This window comes from Poeciliopsis prolifica, unplaced genomic scaffold (genome assembly GCF_027474105.1).
Source record: "Poeciliopsis prolifica strain line A6 unplaced genomic scaffold, Auburn_PproV2 SCAFFOLD109, whole genome shotgun sequence".
NCBI lineage: Eukaryota > Metazoa > Chordata > Actinopteri > Cyprinodontiformes > Poeciliidae > Poeciliopsis > Poeciliopsis prolifica.
The window spans coordinates 923715-944503 of record NW_026562484.1 but is presented as its reverse complement, the minus strand read 5'-3'; the positions used below and the strand labels follow the sequence as shown (position 1 = coordinate 944503).

General features: G+C 38.8%; 1 pseudogene; it reads right to left on the bottom strand.

Moving 5' to 3' along the window:
* Positions 1 to 15713: 15713 nt before the first annotated feature.
* LOC129354390 (frizzled-7-A-like) lies at positions 15714 to 17424 on the bottom strand (annotated as a pseudogene).
* Between the last annotated feature and the right edge of the window lie 3365 nt (positions 17425 to 20789).

The following is a 20789-nucleotide window of genomic DNA, read 5'->3' as shown; positions in this document are numbered from 1 at the left end:
AAGCAATAAATATTTTACTTACATTCTTTGATACCAGCCCACACAAACGGTTAAAAATATTAAAAACAAGAATCTCCTGGTTCTGATCATTTTACTCCTAATTTTCACCATTTGCTGCAAAACTATAAAGAAACAAATTATTGTTGAAACACTGAACTATATAGATCCTGCAGCTTAGTCTGATTAAAATGTTAATAATTCTTAGAAAATGTCTGTAATCCAGATTAACTCTGATGACATGCAGCTTCATTTATCTCAGAGTTTCTTCTGGTTGGAAGGAGAAGTTTGTTCTGCTAAATGTTCTGATCAGCTTTCATGATAAACTCTGGAGGAGGAAACATAGATTTAGATTAATTAGAGATGATGATGAGTTTTCAACTGTCAGATTAATTCAGTAAATATTAATGAATAATCTGCATTATTTATCCTTCTGCACTGACTTAATCCACTGATATATGGATAAACAATCACTCTGATTTCATCTATTAACTCTAAATTAAAACAAAATGAAGAGTTAATATTTTTCTCAATTACTCTTATAAATAAGACTCAGGAACATTAATCTGCTAATCCCACAAATTTACCATAAAATATATTTGAAAACTAGGAAACATTGTTCAGTTTCCTGCAGGGTCTGTAATTAGTTTATCATATTTTAATTGAAAACCAGATATTGACAACATTTTCCATTCAAAAATTCCTTTTTCCTGCTAAATCCTGAATAAACATTAGAACTCAAAAATACAATATTTATAGTTTTTAATTTGTTTTTCAGGTTTTTAACCAACAGATCAGATCAAAGTTTTATTCCATCCATTCATCTTTCCAGATTTCAGAAACTTTTTTAGAAATGTGGACTGTTGATGCTAACATTAGCAATAGCTGCTACAGTTTTAGCACTGAGATGATTGGCTAACTCCTTTTAGCACAATTTGAACACAGTGAGAGTTTTTCCAACCACCAATCAGATCATTTCAGGAGCAGACATGAACCCAGTGGACCGAGAGAAGAGCCGCTGTCCTCCATCGCTGTAGCACTGGAGGCTTGTGCGTCACATTTACGGCCGTACCAGAAACCAGGAACACAAAGCAAAGTTCCTGAATAAACAAAATGCAGCTCATAGTTATCAGAGGAAAATGTGAAACTTTCATAAGCACAGAGATCACATGTTGTGTTTTTAGCTCATTCTGATACTCAGAATAGTCAGATTGTATTATTTCTCTGATTTGAACAGTAATCCTAACCCTAACCCTAATCCTAATCCTATCCCTAACCCTAATCCTAATCCTAAACTGATTTTATAATTATTTTAGAATAACTGCAACTTTATCTATTTATGTCATTTAAAAACTGGTGTGTAATTTATAACCTGCACTTCAAAACAAGCTGAAAGTGACTCAGAGAGTTTGACATTTCCTGAAACTAACATGTTAAAACATCTCTAGATGTAATAAATGAGCAGCGCCTGATCCTGATCCACACAATGACACTTTAACAGACAAACTGTGTTATGTGCTAAATGTTAGCAAGCCAGAAAAATATCACATCTCAGCCACTTTTCCTCCAGACAAAAACATGGAGGCTTTGTTTGTTCTCCACTTTTCCACGTCTGATTCCTCTTCTCTGCTGTTTATTGGCAGCTGGCAAACAAAGTGGTGAGTTAAAGATTATTGAGACGTTTCTGAATATGTGGTGGATAAATATTTATTTATTACAGCAGTTTACACCTTTCTATAGTCGGTAAGCAGCTCTATCTTTGCATGTTTTCTCTTGTTGAAGATAAATTTGAACAATCTGCAGCTGCAGCTCTGACTTCCTCCTGAAACCTCAAAGTTTTACAGATTCTGATCAGAGGAGTTTTGGACCGCCTCTAAGGACGCTGGTTCTGCTGATAATGGATCAACGTCCATCATCCATTTTCTAACACCTTGTCCCTGGTGGTCAGGAGGTGCTGGTGCCTCTGCAGCTATGTTCTGGGCGAGAGGCGGGGTCACCTGGACAGGTCACTAGTCTGAGCACACACACACACACACACACACACACACACACACACACACACACACACACACACACACCCACACACACACACACACACACACACCCACACACACCTACACACACACCCCCCCACACCACACACACACACACCCACACACACACTACACACACCACCCACACACACCCACACACACACACACACACACACACACACAACTTAACTTAGAGAGACCAATTAACCTGACAGTCTTGTTTTGGACAGTGGGAGGAAGAACCCACCAAGCACAGGGAGAACATGCAGACTCTGTGCAGAAGGACCAGGGCCGGGAATCAAACCCAAAACCTTCTTGCTGCAAGGCGACAGAGCTACCAACTGCATCGCTGTGCAGCCATCAATGTCCTAACCCACATTCAACAGATTAAAAGGAGCTTTTAGCTTCATGTGAATTTGGTTGATATCTTAGAATGTAAAACTTTCTGGTAAAATAAATAAAGTTTCTGTTTTCTGACATTTTGTTGACCCTGCTTTTCAGCAGCAGATAAAATCTGACATGAAGTTCTGTGTTTTCTGACCGATCTGTGGGATCCGTCTGATGGAGCTGATAAAAACTTTCACTGCATTTCTGTTTCTTTGCTCAGAGTTTATTTCTATCTGTTGTTTTCATCAGTTTATAATGTTTTATTCACACGGTAAAGAAAATGTTGTTGAAAAGTTTTTCCCTCATGTATTTGTTACATTTTGTTTTAGTTTCATCCAAGAAGTTTGATGTTAAGTTACAACCAAATCTTGCTGCATTTTGCAGGATTTCATGTTTTTACAGGATGAATTTCATTTAAACTGGATCTCAGTAAAAATACAAACATTTAACTTGATCAGCAACACATAAAATAAAAATGTGAACATTTAAAAAGTCTTTAATGTGATGCTGTCATGTTGCAGACAGAGAGTCTGCTGTGTTTCCAGAGAGCTGCAGGTTCTCTCACTTCCTGTTTCAGCTGGAAACTCTGAGCTTCTCTCTGGGAGAAAATATTTATGTAACAAAAGAAAGAATGGACAAATCTGAAGAGAAAAACATTTTATTGATTTCTGAGAAACTGGAAGAATATAAAGAACATGTTTAGAAACATACTTTAGCTGGATGGATGATGTTTGTGGTTATAATCTCACCTTGATAACAGAACGGAGGGAGAAGCTGCATGTCGGCCTTCATGTTCTGTGATTTACTACATGCAACAACCTCCTCAGTTTAAACCTGCCTCTGTTTTAGTTTTGTATTATTTTAATCATTAAAAATACCCATTATTTTTAGTTAATCTCCCCATTGATCAGTGAGGAGCTTCATACTGAAGTCCAGCTGCACAGAGTCACAGTTATATAACAAAACAATGATCGCTTTTATTTCATCTTTCCATTCACAAACTAAGAGTTAATTTGGGAATTAACTATTAATTTGAGATAAATTTGTTATCCATAAAGTGTTTTGAAATTTAATTATGTTGTTTTGTTACTTCTGTAAAAAACAATAACAAAAAATGGCAAAAGTTGTTTAGCAAGACCATAAACGTAAATGATAGATGGAAATTTGACACCATCTCCAGTAGAAGCGGCTGCTGAGGTCACGACCTCTTCCTGAAACCGTTGAGCCCAGAGGAGCCGCTAGAGACCAGATCTCTGCACTGACAAACAAACAAACAGTTTCTGCTGGAGGCCAGGAGTTAAAGTTTGATCTGATCTGACCTCTGACCCTTCCTGTTGCTGCAATCAGGAGATGTTTCCTTATAGCTGCATTTAGAGTTTCACACATCTTGGATTTTGTTCTTTTAAATTTCTACAATAAAAATCTGATGTATTGAACGAATCCACTGGATGATTCGCCTGCTGACATGCAGCTGCAGCGCTGCATTTATCATCTGTATTCGTCGCATTAAAGCGTCTTTCCTGCTAAAACGTGTTTGGATTCAGAACAACAGCAGAAGCTGGAGCCGTTCCTGGACCAGTTGAGACAAGAACCATTTAAATCACGGTGAAAATCTACTTCCATCTCGCTTTAACGTCCTGGACGAGTTACAGGACATGACATCACAGCAGGAGGGTCAACACCTGCTTATTTTGATCATTTTGATCATTTTGATAGTTTTGATCATTTTGATTGTTGCAGTAATAATCTTACAGATGAAATATTGTAAAAACGGTAAAATGACAAATTGATTTCTGTATTTCAATAATCTTACTTTGATTATTGATTATTTTCCATCTCCACAGCAGGAGGAGCTCAAGCTGATCAGTTTAAGATTTTACACATTTATGACCAAATGATCTCATCCTAAAATGTTTTAATACAATGATAATCTGTACAGTTATAAACATGTTTATGAATATATTCCTCTCAACTAATATGAAGAAACATCAGCTCCAAAATAAGAAAAGCTGATATTGATCAGATTTTTATGTTTTAATGAACTTCAGACTCCTGAAAGGATGAAGACTCTGCAGTCCTGCATTTTAATAAGAAACATTTTAAAACCATTTTAAAACAGCTGATCAGTCTAAATGTCTGCAAACATCTGAATCAAAAGCCTAAAAGTTTTCAAACTGAAAATGTTGAAATGTTTCATTTGTTTTGTTTTCCTGCAGGTGAAATCTGATCTGTTTCTGATTTTCTCATCATTTGATTTGTGTTTTCTGTTCTGAATAAAGAACAAAAAGATCTTTTGTTGACCTGAAGCTCAAACATGTAGCTTCAAATACAAATGTTAAAATATAAAAATTAAACTTGAATTAAATACAGAGTGACTTTTTAATTTTTTACAAAGTAAAGCCAGACTTCCTGCTGGGACTTGATCCTGTGGTTTTAATCCATTCATGTCTCAACATGCAGGAGGAGCAGAAGTTTCAGGAAGAGACTTTCCTCGTCTCTAACATGAAATGGAGCAGGAACATTCTGCAGAGAAAATCTTGGTGATTCTTGTGATCACAAACTTTCTTTGCTGGACTTTCTCCTCACCAGGTGAGTGTTTTCAGTTCTTCTTCCAGGTTTAGATGAGTTTGATCCTCAGTGAAGGATTAAAGTGTTTCGGTGGCTGATATCTTCCTTCACGGCGCCATCTGGCTGCAGCTGCACAGAGAAAGTATCTGGAGCTTCCCTACATGTGGCAACACATTTTATTTAAATGTTTGTTCATGCAGATTTATTCTATTTATTTGGAGTTATTTTAGCTGCTTTTAGAGACTTAAGAGGGAAACTAAACCCACATTTAGCACCAACAGCAGATTTTATCCATGATCTGATTCATTTCAGTCAAAATGAATAAATCATGATTTACTTCTTTACTGTATTTTGCAGATTCTGAGGTTTCCTGTCTCTTCATGCAGAGCTGCATCCTCCCCTGTACTTTAACAAATGGACATGATTTAGTCCTTCACTGGTCTTATACTGAAGGACAGCTTCATGTTCACTCTTTCTACCATAACCAAGACCAGCTGGGCCATCAGAACCAGCGCTTTAGAAACAGAACCTTCCTATTCAAAGACCAGATTTCCAGAAATAACCTCTCACTTCTGCTGACGGGAGTGAAGCTTCAGGATGAAGGCAGATATAAATGTTTCAAGAGCTCCACCAGCGGATCCAAGGAAACATTTATCAACCTCAAAGTTGATGGTGAGTCAAATATTAATGCATCTGTTTCTGTTTCTAATGAATTTAAACTTTATTCTCCTATTTGAACTGAATGCCTGAATAAATAAAGCTTTTAGTCAGCTGCAGATTTACTGAGATGAATTTCTGTCTGAGCTGGAGATTAAACACTGAAAAATACTAAATTCTACAAAATGCTTTAGTCTAGTCTTAGTGGAGCTGAAATAAAATAAAACTAACTGACAAGTAACTTTCCAGCAAGATACAGGAGCTTAACATACGAGCACCACAGGGAGATTATTTCACTTATCGCATGTAAAGATGTTAAGTTAAATAACCTGCCAGTTGAATTGTACTTAATGAATATTCAAAAATGATTGACTTTATACAAGCTTCCATTTCTTGCTGAAAGTCAGTTTTGTCTTATTTCAAGTGTCCTGAGATATTTGTACAAGAATCAAAGCAAAAATACTTGGAAAGATTTTGTGTTTTTGCAGTGCAGCAGCTTTATTTACTGACAGTTTCTTCATCCATTGAGATGCAAAGAGAAAGACTGATGAGGTTGAATCAAATGTTTCTGCTGCAGCTCCAGTTTCTGACATCAGAATCCATCAGGATGGAACCAGAACCACCTGCAGCTCAGAGGGGATCTACCCTCAACCTGAACTCATTTGGTCCACTGAGCCTCCATCCAACACGGCTCTGCAGGACAGAACCACAGTCCATCAGACTGAGGAGAAGCTTTATGACATCAGCAGCTCTCTGATGGGTCCAGACGGTTCTGATCGGATCTACAGCTGCACCATCAGAACCAGGAGCAACAAGAAAAGAACGACTCTGAGAAGATTATGTAAATATTTAGTCTCTTTACTAAAATTATTCCTTGTCAACTTTAATTTTAGATTAAAATTGACCTTTTATAAAGGTTCCTTAAACTTGCAGCTGGATTAAATCCTTTCACTCTAAACTTTATTCTGCATCCTGTTTGCTTCCTTCCAGCAGTGACTGGCGCCCCCTACAGGACAACAACCATCAACTGCTCTGACTCCTCGCTGCAGCCAGCCCTGGTGTGGAGGTTCAACGATCAGATCATCCTGAGTCAGACGGAGCCCAGCGTCTCTGCCAGAGTCTCAGAGGCCTGGAGGAAACATGTGAAGGACGTGTCAAGGTCAGGAAGCCTCACCTTACAGGATATGACATCACAGCAGGAAGGGGACTACACCTGCCAACTCACTGACCAAGACAAGACGATTATTACAAACACCTTTGTGAGAATAAACCAAGGTGAGGTCAAAGGTCATGACCATCTGACCTACAGTTAGGAAGTGATGAACACTTTTAATGAATAGCTATTAATTTCCTGTTTTGTATTTCAGAGAGTCGAGCCGTTGAAGTCAGCAGCATCATCGTCGCTGTGGTTGTTGGAGTTTTCATCATTTTGATTATTGCAGTGATAATCTTATGGAAGAAAAATGGTAATAAAACAAATTGATTGATTTCTGTATTTCTATAATCTTATTATTAACTTTATTTTATTTCCATCTCCACAGCAGGAGGAGCTGCAGCTGATCAGTGAGTAAAGATTTTACACATTTGAATCATGAACAGTTCTTATTCTAAAAAGGTTTTTAGATTAAAACTCATAAAATAAATAAAACTAATATGAACTTTTAGAAACTTGGTTTTAAGCAGAGAATAATTTTAATATCTTGATCTTTAATTTCACAGAGACATTGAACTTCAGATGCCTGAACGTTCACATGAAGCTGCAGCTGAATGAAGACTCTGCTGTCCTGGATAAGATCAGTGATGTTTTGGTAAAAATAAGAAAATAATTGTTGACATTATAATTGTCTTTTAATCTCATGAGGAGGAATGAGAGAAGCAACATGCTTCACAATAAAGACGAATATTTAGTTTTTGATAGAACAATCCTGAAGTATCCAGTCAAAGGAATGAGCTGCACAGTGGATCAGTGGGTGGAACTGCTGCCTCTCAGCAGGAAGGTTGTGGGTTTGAGTCCTGAGTCTTTATGCATGGAGTCTGCCATGTTAACTGCTGTGTGTGTGTGTGTGTATGTGTGTGTGTGTGTGTGTGTGTGTGTGTGTGTGTGTGTGTGTGTGTGTGTGTGTGTGTGTGTGTGTGTGTGTGTGTGTCCTGTGATGAACTGCTGAATTAAACCAAAGTTTTCTTTATATCATATCAGTAAATCTTTATGGTTTAAGAATTAAAACTTAACATGTTTATATTTTAAAAGCATTCAACATCATGAGTAAAATAAATACTCAGCTCAGACTCTGCAGCTCGTTTATAATGTTACATTAAATTCAATAATTCAAATTATACACAAAACCACAATTAATGTTGTAAAATTGAACTTTTTATAATTTGTTCAATTCTATTTTTTCCTACAATATTGTGATTATTTTCCCATTAATGTGTTTTTAATATGAAGTTGTTTTGTTCTGTGACTCAACATTTATGAATGTCGTCCTTATTTCAGAAGAAATTATCTGGAGGAAAAACCTGCCACAGATTTTAATCAGTGACTGTTTGCAGTTTGCAGTAGCACTATTGCCTTGCAGCAAAAAGGTCACGGGTTCGATTCCCGGTTTGTCCTGTCTGTCTCTGTGTTGCTCTGTGACAGTCTGGTCCAGGGTCCAGGGTGACCCGCCTGGAGCCTGGAGCCCAGAGCCTGGAGCCCGGAGAGGCATCAGCACCTCCTGACCCCATTTGGGCACAAAATGTTAGAAAACAGATAAATATCCTGCACTTGTCATATAATATGCCTTTAAATAAAGTTGATTTTTCTTCATCTCAGCTGTTTTATTCAGAGCAATGAAAATAAAACTTGAAGTCCATACAGTACGATTTAACTAACATGATCTAAATGTTTTATATCATTTTCCTTTTTCAAATTAACTTTAAAATATTTACATTTTGGTCATCAACCAAACCTTAGGAACACATTTCTACTGCAGTTCAGTCATTAATTTATCAATAAAAAGACCAAAGTTGCTTTCTGCTCAGTTTGGAGCAGAAAACAAACAAAGTTTCACTGAAGCAACGGCAGGATTAATTCAAACAAATCATCTTATTTACACTGCAGGATTTTCTTACTTTTCAATTTCAACCTGGAGCCTCAGAGAAAGACAGCGATTAAAAAGGTTGATTGAATTAAATGCATGACTCTGACGTTCTTTGATGCTCGGGCCTCGGCTGAGGACATCCAGCTGTGAATGGCAATAAGCTCTGATGAACATTCCTGATGCAGATACCGGAGAAGGATGGGGGCCTGAAGAGCCGGGAGAGCCGGAGGGTGGAGGTGGGTGGAGCGCAGTGGAAAGCGAAAGATGGCCTGGATGAAGCTCCGTATCAGCGATTGGCCGTGACGTGGTTTGGAACGAGTCGCACCGATTGGATGATGCTGCAGACCAACCAGGCCTGATGTTCAAACAGGAAATGCCACGTTATATTTATTGTGTTACTTTGAATTAGTTTGTAAAAAGACAAGCAGACTTAATCTATCACACCAAGTATTCTGAACTATTTTCATAAATTGAACAAATGCATGTAAAATGTAACAGCAGGTTTGAACCTGACGCAACAGATTGATGTTTATATTTATATTTGCAAAGAGTATAGCTTGTGTGATAAAAATTTAAAAATATCTTATTACAAAGTAAAATTAATTCACACTTTTTCAAGTGAAACTGCATTAATTTCAAAGTGCAAATTAAATGTCTCCAAATTAACTGGATCAGTTTCTGTTGATATTTGATATTAAAGAGGAATTTAAAGTGCAAATGTATCAAAATTGAAGGTTTATTTGATTAAATTATTGCATTTAGTTTTTATGTTCAGCTAATGAAAATAAATCTGTTTTAAAATGTAACTTAACAGAGCAAACAAGCAGTTTATGAGCTCAGCTGCTGTTTCTGCTGTGTTTGCAGAGCGACGACAGTAACCAGCGTCACCAGCACAGGATTGTTGACGCAACTCCAGTTTGTCCTCTATGGCTTCCCATAAGGGACAATCATACGCAAACATATTATATATTTGATATTGATCAGGAAAAACCAGTCCTCCAGAGACAAACTGCCTCTTCCCGGTGAATCTGGATCATTTCTGCAGATTCTTTGCGTCTGATGACATGAAGCAGGAAAATGTGGAGCTGCTCTGGTTTTCTGCTGTTTCTGCTGTTTCTGTGGCTGTGGGCTGTTTCCACTGGAGGTCAGTCAAAGTTTTCACTGCTGGAGGAGGATCAATATCAAATAGTTCACCTTTCTGTTCTTTATCATTATTATTATGAAACTGGCATCTGATCTCAGCTGACAATATATTTTTTAGTTAAATGTCTAAATGAGTTTTCTGAGATATAAATTGAACTTAATCTAAATTTGTGACAAAACCAGGAACAACAGATTTGATTTTAATGTTTGTTTACATTACTTTACTGATATTGTGTAGAAATCCGGGCAATAATTACAAATCTACACTTCAGGCATCAACAAAAAGAGCAAAATCAATAATCGATCAAGTCGAATATTGAGAAAACAAACAGACTATTTGTAAAATCTCAGTTGTTGAAATTAATTTTCAAAGACATCTCAAATTATTTACAAAGACAGAAATAAACAACTAGCAGAAAATATTCAAGGATTGTTTAATATTAAGGAGAATTTTAATTGGTTAAGAATTAAATCACATTAAAATATTTAAATTCAGATTTACGAGAAAAGCTTCTGCGTGTCAGTAAAGATGTGGAATAATTTCATATTTAACATAAACTGTTTAACATAGAATTATTGCTGGATATAATATATAATAATATTAGTACATTTTTGTTGGTGTTTTTATTTATGCCAGTTTTGTTTTTTGGTGAAATACAGAAAATTTAAAATACAGATGTAGGAAGAACAGCACTCAAATGAATGTATAAAAATAAACATTTTGATGTTATGATTCATTATGTAAGTATTTTATGTACATATTCAAAACAAACAAACATTTGACTTATTACTGTCAGACCATGTTTGGTTCTTATTACTGTATTTATGTTTCTGAATTAATTGTCAATTTTAGTTAAAATCTGATATTTTTTATTTATTGGCTCTGCTTCTTCTGGACATAAAATCTTGTTTGGTACTTGAACCAAAATCTTCAATTAGTTCTGCACCAAAATGAAACATTTTATTCAAAATTACCTGCTTGACAATAAACAAAGCATGCATTTGTTTTTTAAATAAAGTAGCCAGATTTATTTCGTTAGCAGGAAAGGTTTGCGTGTTTCTTAAATTGTAGTTGGGGCCACATAAAATCAGTCCAGGAGCCGGAATTGGCCCCAGAACCACATTTTGGACAACATTAATCTAAACTGGAAGAATTTATGTTGGAATTATTCACTAGAGAAATACAGCCAACATGTTTCACATTTTCATTTTATCTCCTCATTGTATCATGAAGAGACAAAAAGATCATTTTATTAAATATGTTTATTATAATATCAACCTTTTGATCTTAAATGAAGTCTAACTCTATTAATTTAACATAAAACAGTTATTTTACAGATCATTAAATTTACTGGATTTTACACTTGAATTCATATTTTCTCACAGAAACTTTGAGATTAAACTCCAGTTTCAAGTTCAAAACTGTTTCCATGAGCTAAGCAAGGTTAGCATTCTGGGAAAGCCCCAGTTTGACTTCCTGAAATGAAGACACACCTGTTGTTACGGCACAGTCAGATCAGCTCAAACTCATTTCTGTAGGACATTTTTAAACAACCACAGTTGATTAAAATATGATCCAAGTAACACAGTTTATTTTTATATCATAAAAATATCTGTGAACTTTGAAGAACATTAAAAATCATCTATAATAATTTGGCTTCCTGACCAAAGGAACAGGAACTTTTTTAACTGCTTTTGTTTGTATTTGAATGTTTTGACGTTTTGTGATTGTTCTGTTTTTATATCATTTATTTGCTTTGCTTTGTTCTGTAAAGTCCTTTGTGTCTCATGTCTCCATGTTGTGCTGCAGACGTCGATGTTTCCTGCGTCTACATGGAGAGCTGCATCCTGCCCTGTCGCTTCCACAGCAGCAGTGAGGTCCACATCCACTGGGTTCAGCTGAAGGCCCGGCCGGTTCCGGTCCGCTCATTTCACAGCGATCAGACTCAGCTGGATCAGCCGGGTCGGCCGGGTCAGCAGGACCAGCACTTCAGAGGCAGAGCGTCTCTGTTCTGGGATCAGATCTCCAGAGGAAACGCCTCTCTGCTGCTGAGGGGGGTCAAAGTTCAGGACGAGGGGCGATATGAGTGCTTCACCAACAGCTCTGCTGCTGACAGTCACTCATTCATCAACCTGATGGTGGACGGTAGGAGAAACACAGACTGCTGCAGGAACCACCCACTTCCACAGATCGTCACTTTCCTCTTTCCTCGCAGCTCCAGTCACTGAACTGAAAATGGAGGAGATGGGAAACCGGATGAGCTGCAGCGCGGAGGGGATCTACCCCAGTCCGGAGCACAGCTGGTTCTTTCAGGCTTCGGCCAACACCAGCGTCCAGAGCGCCATCAGAGTGAGCCGGACCGCAGAGCGGCGTTACGACATCAACGGCTCCCTGACGCTGTCAGAGGGCGTTTCCTTCCTGACCGTCAGCTGCAGCTTCAGCACCAGGAGGAGCAGCAGGAAGCTCACCTTCATCTCCCCAGGTGAGGCAGGATGCTCAATCTGGCTGCAGAAACACTTAATATTAACAAGGATTTATGTCTATTTTTAATGCAAAGGTCTGAAATAAGGCAAAAAATAACTCACAAGTATCGTTTCAGCAAAATACAGTAGCTTGTTGAAGTGAATAAACCTTTAATATTATTATTTTCAAATACTAGATCCACTTGCAGATCGTTTTACCTGTAACTCTGGAAAATAATAAGTGAAATAATCGGTCAGTGAAACAATTACTTTTTAATCAATATTAAATAAGATTAAACTAACTTTTAAAATATAGGAGCTTATTTTAGGTCAATAATTTCTTAATATTGATGGGAAAAAAGTTATATTTCCACTGGTAGATTATTATTTATAAGACATTTTTCTCATGTTATAAGTGAAATAAAATGGGAGCAAGAAAATAAATTTGCACGAGAATCAGATAGAAAACATTTAAATACTTTGTGTTTTTACAGTGTCACTTTTGAACACCTGGTGAGGTTTTCCTGTGTTTTGTTGTATTGTGTTGTGTTGTGTTTTGTTGTCTCCTGGTTTTAGTGTCCGTCACCGTACCGGAAGCGGAAGTGACCATCAACTGCTCGGCATGGAACATGACCGTGACGCGGCTCGTTTGGAGGTTCAACCGCAGCCGGATCCTCCTGAGCTGGAACCGGACGGACGGCGGCCACCGCGTGGCGGAGGCCTGGAGGAAACACGTCACGGCCGTGGCGGCGTCAGGCAGCGTGACGCTGCGGGGTTTAACCGCGCAGCAGGGGGGCCTGTACAGCTGCGAGATCAGCAACGCGGAGGAGGCGGTGATCAGCGGCACCATGCTGAGCATCCAGACACATCCGGGTACGAACCCAACCTGGCAACCCACGGAATCATTCTAAAAACAGAGAATAAAACAAAGTGAGAATCGCAGTGAACCTAATGAACAGTTCACTCAGTTCTGATGACACTTCAAAAACCTTCTGATTGGACACATTTCATTTATTTATTAAATTCAGTTTATTGAAGAAAATTCAAATTGAAGTGGATAATTAAATTGACTTGAACTGATTTAAATTCAATTAAATTAAATTGCACTGGATTTAATTCAAATATATTGAATTCAGTTCATTGAATTTAACTGAAGTAAATTAAATTGAATTAAATTAATTTCAGTAAATCAAATCGATTTGAACTGAGTTGTTTATTTGACAGGATTTATGCTGAAAATCCTCATAATTTGGCCAAAATGTAAAATTTTTCATCTTCAGTAACTGAAATAAATCAGCAGCATCATATAAAATGAATATAATAATATAATATAATTAAAGTGTAAATATAATCAGCAGACTGAATAATGTACAAAGGAGGAAAATGATATTCATACCAACATATAGTAAAAATATTCAAGCATCTAAATAAAATGTGAACGTTTCAGATTTATGATGCAGATATTTCTGTTATGGCGTCAATCCAGTTGTCATGGCAATGATGAGGGTATGTAAACTTTTGACCACAAATGGTTCTTCTGTGACAGAGTGTCTTCGGTCAGAGGTTTCCTTCAAATCGCTGTAATACTGACTGCTACAGTCTATGAAGAAGCTTGTATTTGGAGCTAAAGCCTTTATTTTGAAAGGACCTTTGTGATGTCATTGCAGGTTCCTCCTGGGTTCCTGCTGCTGCTGTGGCCTCTGAGGCTTCAGTCACAGGAACAGCCGCCTTCCTGCTGCTGCACTTCCTGAAGTAACAGCTCAGGAAGTGAAGTCTCCCAACACGATCAGCGTTTATTGCACTTATTTTAATGTTACACAGATATGAATATGTCAGAATCGTGATGCTGAAGTCAGTAGAAGTCTTTTCCTCTCCAGGAAGCAGCAGCAACGTCTCGATGTTCCTCCTGCTGCTGAGGAGGAAAACATCTGGCCAAAGCAAAAACACTTTACCAAACCCAGATGCTGACGGAGAACAAAGACAAAATACTGATGGAAAATGACCATTTTTCTGTAAATAAACTTTTGGATAAAACAAAGACAGCGTGAGAAATCACATGACCGGTTGGTACAACAGGCAAAACCCCTTTAAAAGTCAAACAGCTTAGAGTGCATCAGAAAGATAAAGTAATTTTATATAAACTGATCATTTTTAAAGGTGAGGCTGTTTAAAATGTGGAGAAAGAGAAAAAACCTGGAGCTCAAACATTTTAACACTTTAAATCAGGAACAGAAAAACTTTTATTGTCACTGTGCACAAAACAAACCCAATTTAAAAACAGCTACATGTCAAACAGTTGAATAAAATAATAATTATTGATCTCAAAAAATGCAGTAGAAACACAAACAGCTGGGATGTTTAGGGAAAATAAATCAGGTTTTACACAAATGATCAAACAGCTGGAGAAACTTTAAGGTGTTTGAATCGCAGTGAATCGATTCAAACACGATGTTCTGTGCAGTTTTTTTTTTTGTTTGTTTTATTTTTCCATTGTGTTCTGCATCCTGATTGGCTAAACAGTCTCTCCGCTTCTGTGTGTCAATAACGTTGCATGTATGGAAAACAGCTTGTCGAATTTAAGTTTGCAAATTCTCTTGCGATTTCAAGTTTCTCTAAAACCCATAATGTCGACAAAAAGCCTCCTGCTGTGAGGCCCAAAAGGCAGAGGAAGATTCTAACCATCGCAGAGAAACTTAAAGGAAAGCAGAAGCTCTGCAGCTGCAGCTTCTCAAGACTGAGCCGTTCATTTCATTCTCTAATCGGTGGCGGCATGTCTGTCGGTTTAAAAGAATCTTTTTGCCCAGAAGAAAAAAGAGCGACAACAACATAAAACTGTTCTGCACCGCGGACTGCAGAGCGGCTCAGGTAGAAACACACCTGAGTCACTTTGTTCTGCTGCCCTTTCTGTTTTTTCATAATCATTTGTCATTTTCTCCAGTTCTGATCCAAGGACTCTGGTCGCGGTGCTGATGTCCGCAATTTGAAGCCTTCAGTTCGTTTTGATGATTAAATGATTATTTTACAGTGCTGTAGTTATTTGTAAAACTTAAAAAAATAAATAAACAGAATGTTTATCCAATATTTTTATTTGTTAAACAAATGCCAGGGCCTGTAAAAGGTTTTATTCTTTGGTTTCAATGTATTATGGAGTATTTCATTGTATAATAATTGTAAAATAAATAAAAGTTGTTGGAACGAAACCCGCGAAAAACGAGGCTTCACTGTACAACAAAACAAACTCAATAATTTGAATAACAGGAGCTGATAATATGTTCATTCATCTGTTACAAGTGAAAATAATCTACCAATTTATTTTGATATTCATCAAAATTATTGATGAATATTTGTCATCAATATTAAGTTTTATTAAGTTTTTTGAGTGCATTAAGATATTTGAACTAGATCAAAAATATTTGTCAACATTTTGTGTAAAACTAAAACCTCCATCAGTTCGTTTGGGTTCTGCAGATTCTTTTCGGGTTCGGCTCCGGACCCGGCTCTCCGTTCAGGTTCGCTCTGTTGGAAAAGCGGCGCCACGTCCGAAGCGTCTTCCGGTTCCAGACCCAGAATCCGGACCCGATCCCCGCCGTGAAGATCGTCAGGTACTTGATCATGAAGACCGTGAAGTTCGGCGAGGCCGCCGGAGTGTTTCGGGTCGGGCATGGAGTGGCGAAGTGTCGGCAGGTCCGCATCCGCCAGGCGGCGTCCCACTGCGGCCGGAGCGCCTGTTCATACAGCAGGCAGGCGATGGCGGCCGCTTTGGAGGCCGCGTACACCGAGCCGAAGACGCCGATCCGCGCCATCAGCCTCTCCAGCCTCTCCGTCTCGGTGCCGTTATGCTTCATGATGGACCGGACCCGAAGCAGCGACACGAACCCGGCCAGCAGCAAGGAGCCACCGATGAGCAGGGAGACGGAAAGCGGCGCCAGGATGAATCCCCGCAGGCCGTCCAGGCTGGACGCTCCCACCGAGCAGACGCCGCTGAGCAGGTCGCCCTCCACCCGGCCCACCGCCAGCACCAGGACGGTCTTCAGCGCCGGAACCACCCAGGCTGCCAGGTGGAAGTAGTGAGCGCAGGCCTGGATGGCCTCGTGGCTCCACTTCATCCCGGCCGACAGGAACCAGCTGAAGCCCAGAACGACCCACCACACGGAACCGGACACGCTGAAGTAGTAAAGGACGACGAACAGGACAGTGCAGACGTCCTTCTCCGTCCCTTGGACCACCAGCCGGTACCCGTCCTTCCTGAACCGGGCCACACACACCGCCTTGTCCTCCAGCAGGAAGGCGGCGCTGTAGGCCAGCGCCACCATGAAGGAGCAGCCGGACAGGAAGATGACGGGCCGCTCCGGGTACACGAACCTCCTTCTGTCCAGGAAATACGTCAGGATGGTGAACAGCGTGCTGACGCAGCACAAATGGACCAGAACCCGAGACCGGCTGACCCTGAACGGCTTCCCTCCCTGGGACTCGCAGGGTCCTCCGGCTGTCCGCAGGGGCGCCGCAGTCATCCTGACCCAGGAAGCGGTACCTGAGGCGGGACGGAACCTGGAGCTGCGGTGGGCAGGAACCGCTGCTCGCTCCACGGAGCCGGAGGCCGGGCGGTCGGGTTCGGCTCGGCCGGACCTTCAGAATCGCTCCTGTTCTGACCCACACAGATCTCTCGGCTCCGTGGAGCGGGAAGTTCTGGCAGCGCAGCCGGTCCGGCCACTGGAAGCCGAACTTGTTCATGAGCTCCTCGCAGCCGCTCCGGGCCTGTTCGCACAGATACCTGCAGGGCGGGATGGCCCGGTCCAACACCGTGCACACCGGCGCGTACATGGTGCACAGAAAGAACCGCAGCTCCGCCGAACACTGGACCTGGACCAGAGGGTAGAACTGGTGCACCTCCAGGCCGCGTCCTCCTGGTTGATGTGACCCAGTAGGTTGGGCATGATGGTCCGGTTGTAGGCGAGGTCGGTGCAGAGCGGGATGGAGATGGGCTGGCAGAAACCGGGCTCCAGAACCGAACTCCCGTCTTCATGCTGAGCCGATCCGGGCTGCAGGAGGAGCGTCAGGCAGAAGGTGGACCTCCAGAACCAGCTGCAGGTTCTCATCACAGCGTGCAGCAATGTTCACAGATAAAAAGAGAACGAGAGACTTCAGAGAAACTGGATCAGGAAGCAGCAACTCGTCCTGGTTTCATCCTGAATGACAGCATTGGATCAAACATCAGATTTCAGATCCTCCTCTCAGTGGGGGGTCCATCCTCCAATCAGAGGCTCTCTCTTCTCTGATTGGTCCATGCAGATCTGAAGGTGAGGCTGCAGATGCAGAGAAAGTGACTGAAGTCCAGCATTAATGATTAATTAGAAACTGCTGTTGAGAAAAAACAACCTAATAGTTTTATTTCACTACTCCAATGATTTTTGTGTCATTTATTTAAAACGGGTTTTGACAATAAACATATTTTTATATTAATATTAATGTTCGGGTCTAAACCAGTTGACAAGTTTCTCAAAATATTAACAAAAGACAAATTATCCTATATTTCTATCAAATTAATTTAATATCAATATGAATAAACTGTAGAAGTTGTGATTTGAGGGACAAAAATGACTGAAAAGAGGAAATAATTAATCAATTGTTTTGCTATCATAAATAATAATAACCAACAATAATTTAAAAGAAAAATAGCAAAAGAAAAAGTTAAAATAAATCACTTTCTAGACGTTGAACTGAAATAAAATCTGCTCTGGATTTTATGAATTAAGTCCATAAATAAAAGATAAATTCCTCTTAGCTTCAGTTTTTAAATAGTCTTTAAAATTCCTCTGTTTTTATTTGACTGTAGTAAATATTATCATTTTTCTGTTTCTATTGTTCCTCATATAAATAATATTAATATTTGAACACAAAGAATACATTTTTATTTTTAAAGTAAAGAAATGTATGCATGTAAAAAGCTAAAAATAAAAAACGTATTTTTAAAAATAAAATGCATCAGAGAAACATTTTGTAGAAGTGAACATATTTTGCTCTTCATCTGATTTTTATTTTATCTTTGTTTCTGGTGATGAGGAGGAACCGTCTCACCTCCTCGTCTCAAACTCATTCATATGATCAAAATTCATCTGTGTTTGGATGCAGACTGGATTCTGTTGGAAGTTGAGGAAGTTCAGATGTAATCTTCTGCAAATAAACAAAAAGAACTGCAGGAAAAAAAGAAACTGTTGTTTCAAAGAAAATTAGCATCTCAAAGTTCTCAACTCTAACAGTTCAGAAGCTGAAAATCAAAGACTTCAGACGTTTTGGTTTATTAATTACTCTATTCATTGATGCATTTCTCCCCAGAAACTCAGAAAACACAAACAGATTTAAATATGCAGCAAACGTGTTTGATCTCTGCGATCAATCAAATGTCGTCAGTAGATCTGATTTTCTGTCAGTCACAGGGATCTAAGAGTTGTGCTGCCAGATGGAGAATTATTCATTTATTATGCATGAAGTGTTCAAAACAAAGAGCAAAAACTTCAGAAACTTTCAGCACCAACATGAACATTTGGCTCCTTTGATAATAAAACTACAAAGAAATGAGAGAAAAGTGATTAATTACAAAACCAGTTGTTACAAACAGAAGGTTGGATGCTTCTACTCTGGAGATTAGAAATATCACAACAAATAAAAATAAACATAAATGTTACTAAAGCCCAACACAGTCTGAGGAATCAAACTTTTAAAGTTGTAAAAGTTTAACTATTTTCATAAAACTCATAGGATTATCTGAAAATAATGAATTATAGTGACCAAAGTTTAGAAATAAATGCAGAACTAACTGTCCTCTATTGCTCCTCCTGGAGACGAACGAGACATTTTAATAAATGATTTTTAAAAAATGTGTCTATAAAACCTGATCACTGAAAACGGTGCAGTACACACGCCAGACCATTTGATGGCGCTGTAAGACTGCCACGAAACGACACTGAAAACAGCAGACAACACAAAATGGCGCCATGTTTGTTATGGTGTGAGTGAGGCAAACATGCTGGTTATGGAGAGATGTAAAAAGATTAAAAGATAAAACATGAAACCAGCTTTTTGAAATGTTCCACTCAGTTTCATAAATGATCATTTCTGGACTCCTGAACTCACTTCCTCAACAACAAAAACCTTTACAGATTCTCCTAAAATGGTCTGATTGTTTTTAATTATTCTTTTACTCGTTAGGTCCAAGATTCATGGATTAAAACATAGTAGAATTTCAACAAAAGAAATGTCTCTTTAGCAAAGTGCATAAATAAATACATCTGGTCCAAGCACTGAGCCCTGTGGTGCTCCGCTAGGAAGCAACGTCTATCATTATCAGACAAACTGGAGTTTAATGTGGTTTAAAGAAAAAACATTTTTAATTAAGTGAGAATTAAGCAAAGTTTCATGTAGGAGTTAAAAAGATCTGTCATGAACTGAGTTGGTAAATTTGGACCCGACTGAAGAACTTTTTACTTAGAAAAAAGACAACAAACCTGATGAGACAAGAGGAAAACAAAGAAGTATTTTCACCAAAATGAGAATCAGAAAAACGAGCCACGGACCTGGAAAGGAAACAAATGAGTGGAGGAGTATTAAACTCAGGAGGTGATGCCTGAACCCAGGACATAAACCAGAGCAGCACAGGCAGGAAAACCACTTTGGGAAACTCAGTAAATATAATTGTGCTGAAAGATAAAGTGAAAAAAAACAGAATTAAACTGCAGAATGATTAAAAGTCCAATCAGAGTCGGTTTTTCCCTGCAACATGAAAAAAAAGTTCAAATCTACTGGATTCATCACTGATAACTTCATTTATTCCTTCAGTATTTATGAGGATCTTTTCATTAATCAAGAGGAAACTTCAGACTGTCGTCAGGTATTTAAAGAAATGTGACTGAATTAATAACTTTACTGAAAGACTGGGAATCTGAAACGTCTGGTCAGCACAACGGCTGCTGTTTTCTGTTTTAGTTGTGTTTTTTACACATTAGGCTTCATTTCTGTTTCAAAGACAAGAAAGGATTGAAAAGTTAAACTCTGCTCTGTCAGTGAGGAAACTTAATTAATCATCTGCATTTATTCATGAAGCCGTTCAGAGACAAACATGCTCATTAATCTGATGAATGCTAAAATGCTAACAGGAAGTCCAGAGGGATCAGAGAGCAGATTTACATCCAGGAACATCCAGCAGCGTTTTGTCTGTTTGTCTGGAGGGATTGTTTTGCCCCTCGGCTTGTCTGATCAGGCTCAACTCAGACTCATGCATTATCTGCAGAAAACTTTAAAATAAATGTTTGGAGGCTCAGGAGTCTCATGTGTTCATGCAACTTGACTCATTTCCTAATTTTCACTGTTGCAACTGCTAACTGTACGTTTTATATACTAGACAACCGTTAAAGTCATTGTTGCCTTCAGTCCAGCAAAATAACATTTTTTAGAGCCATTACTGTTA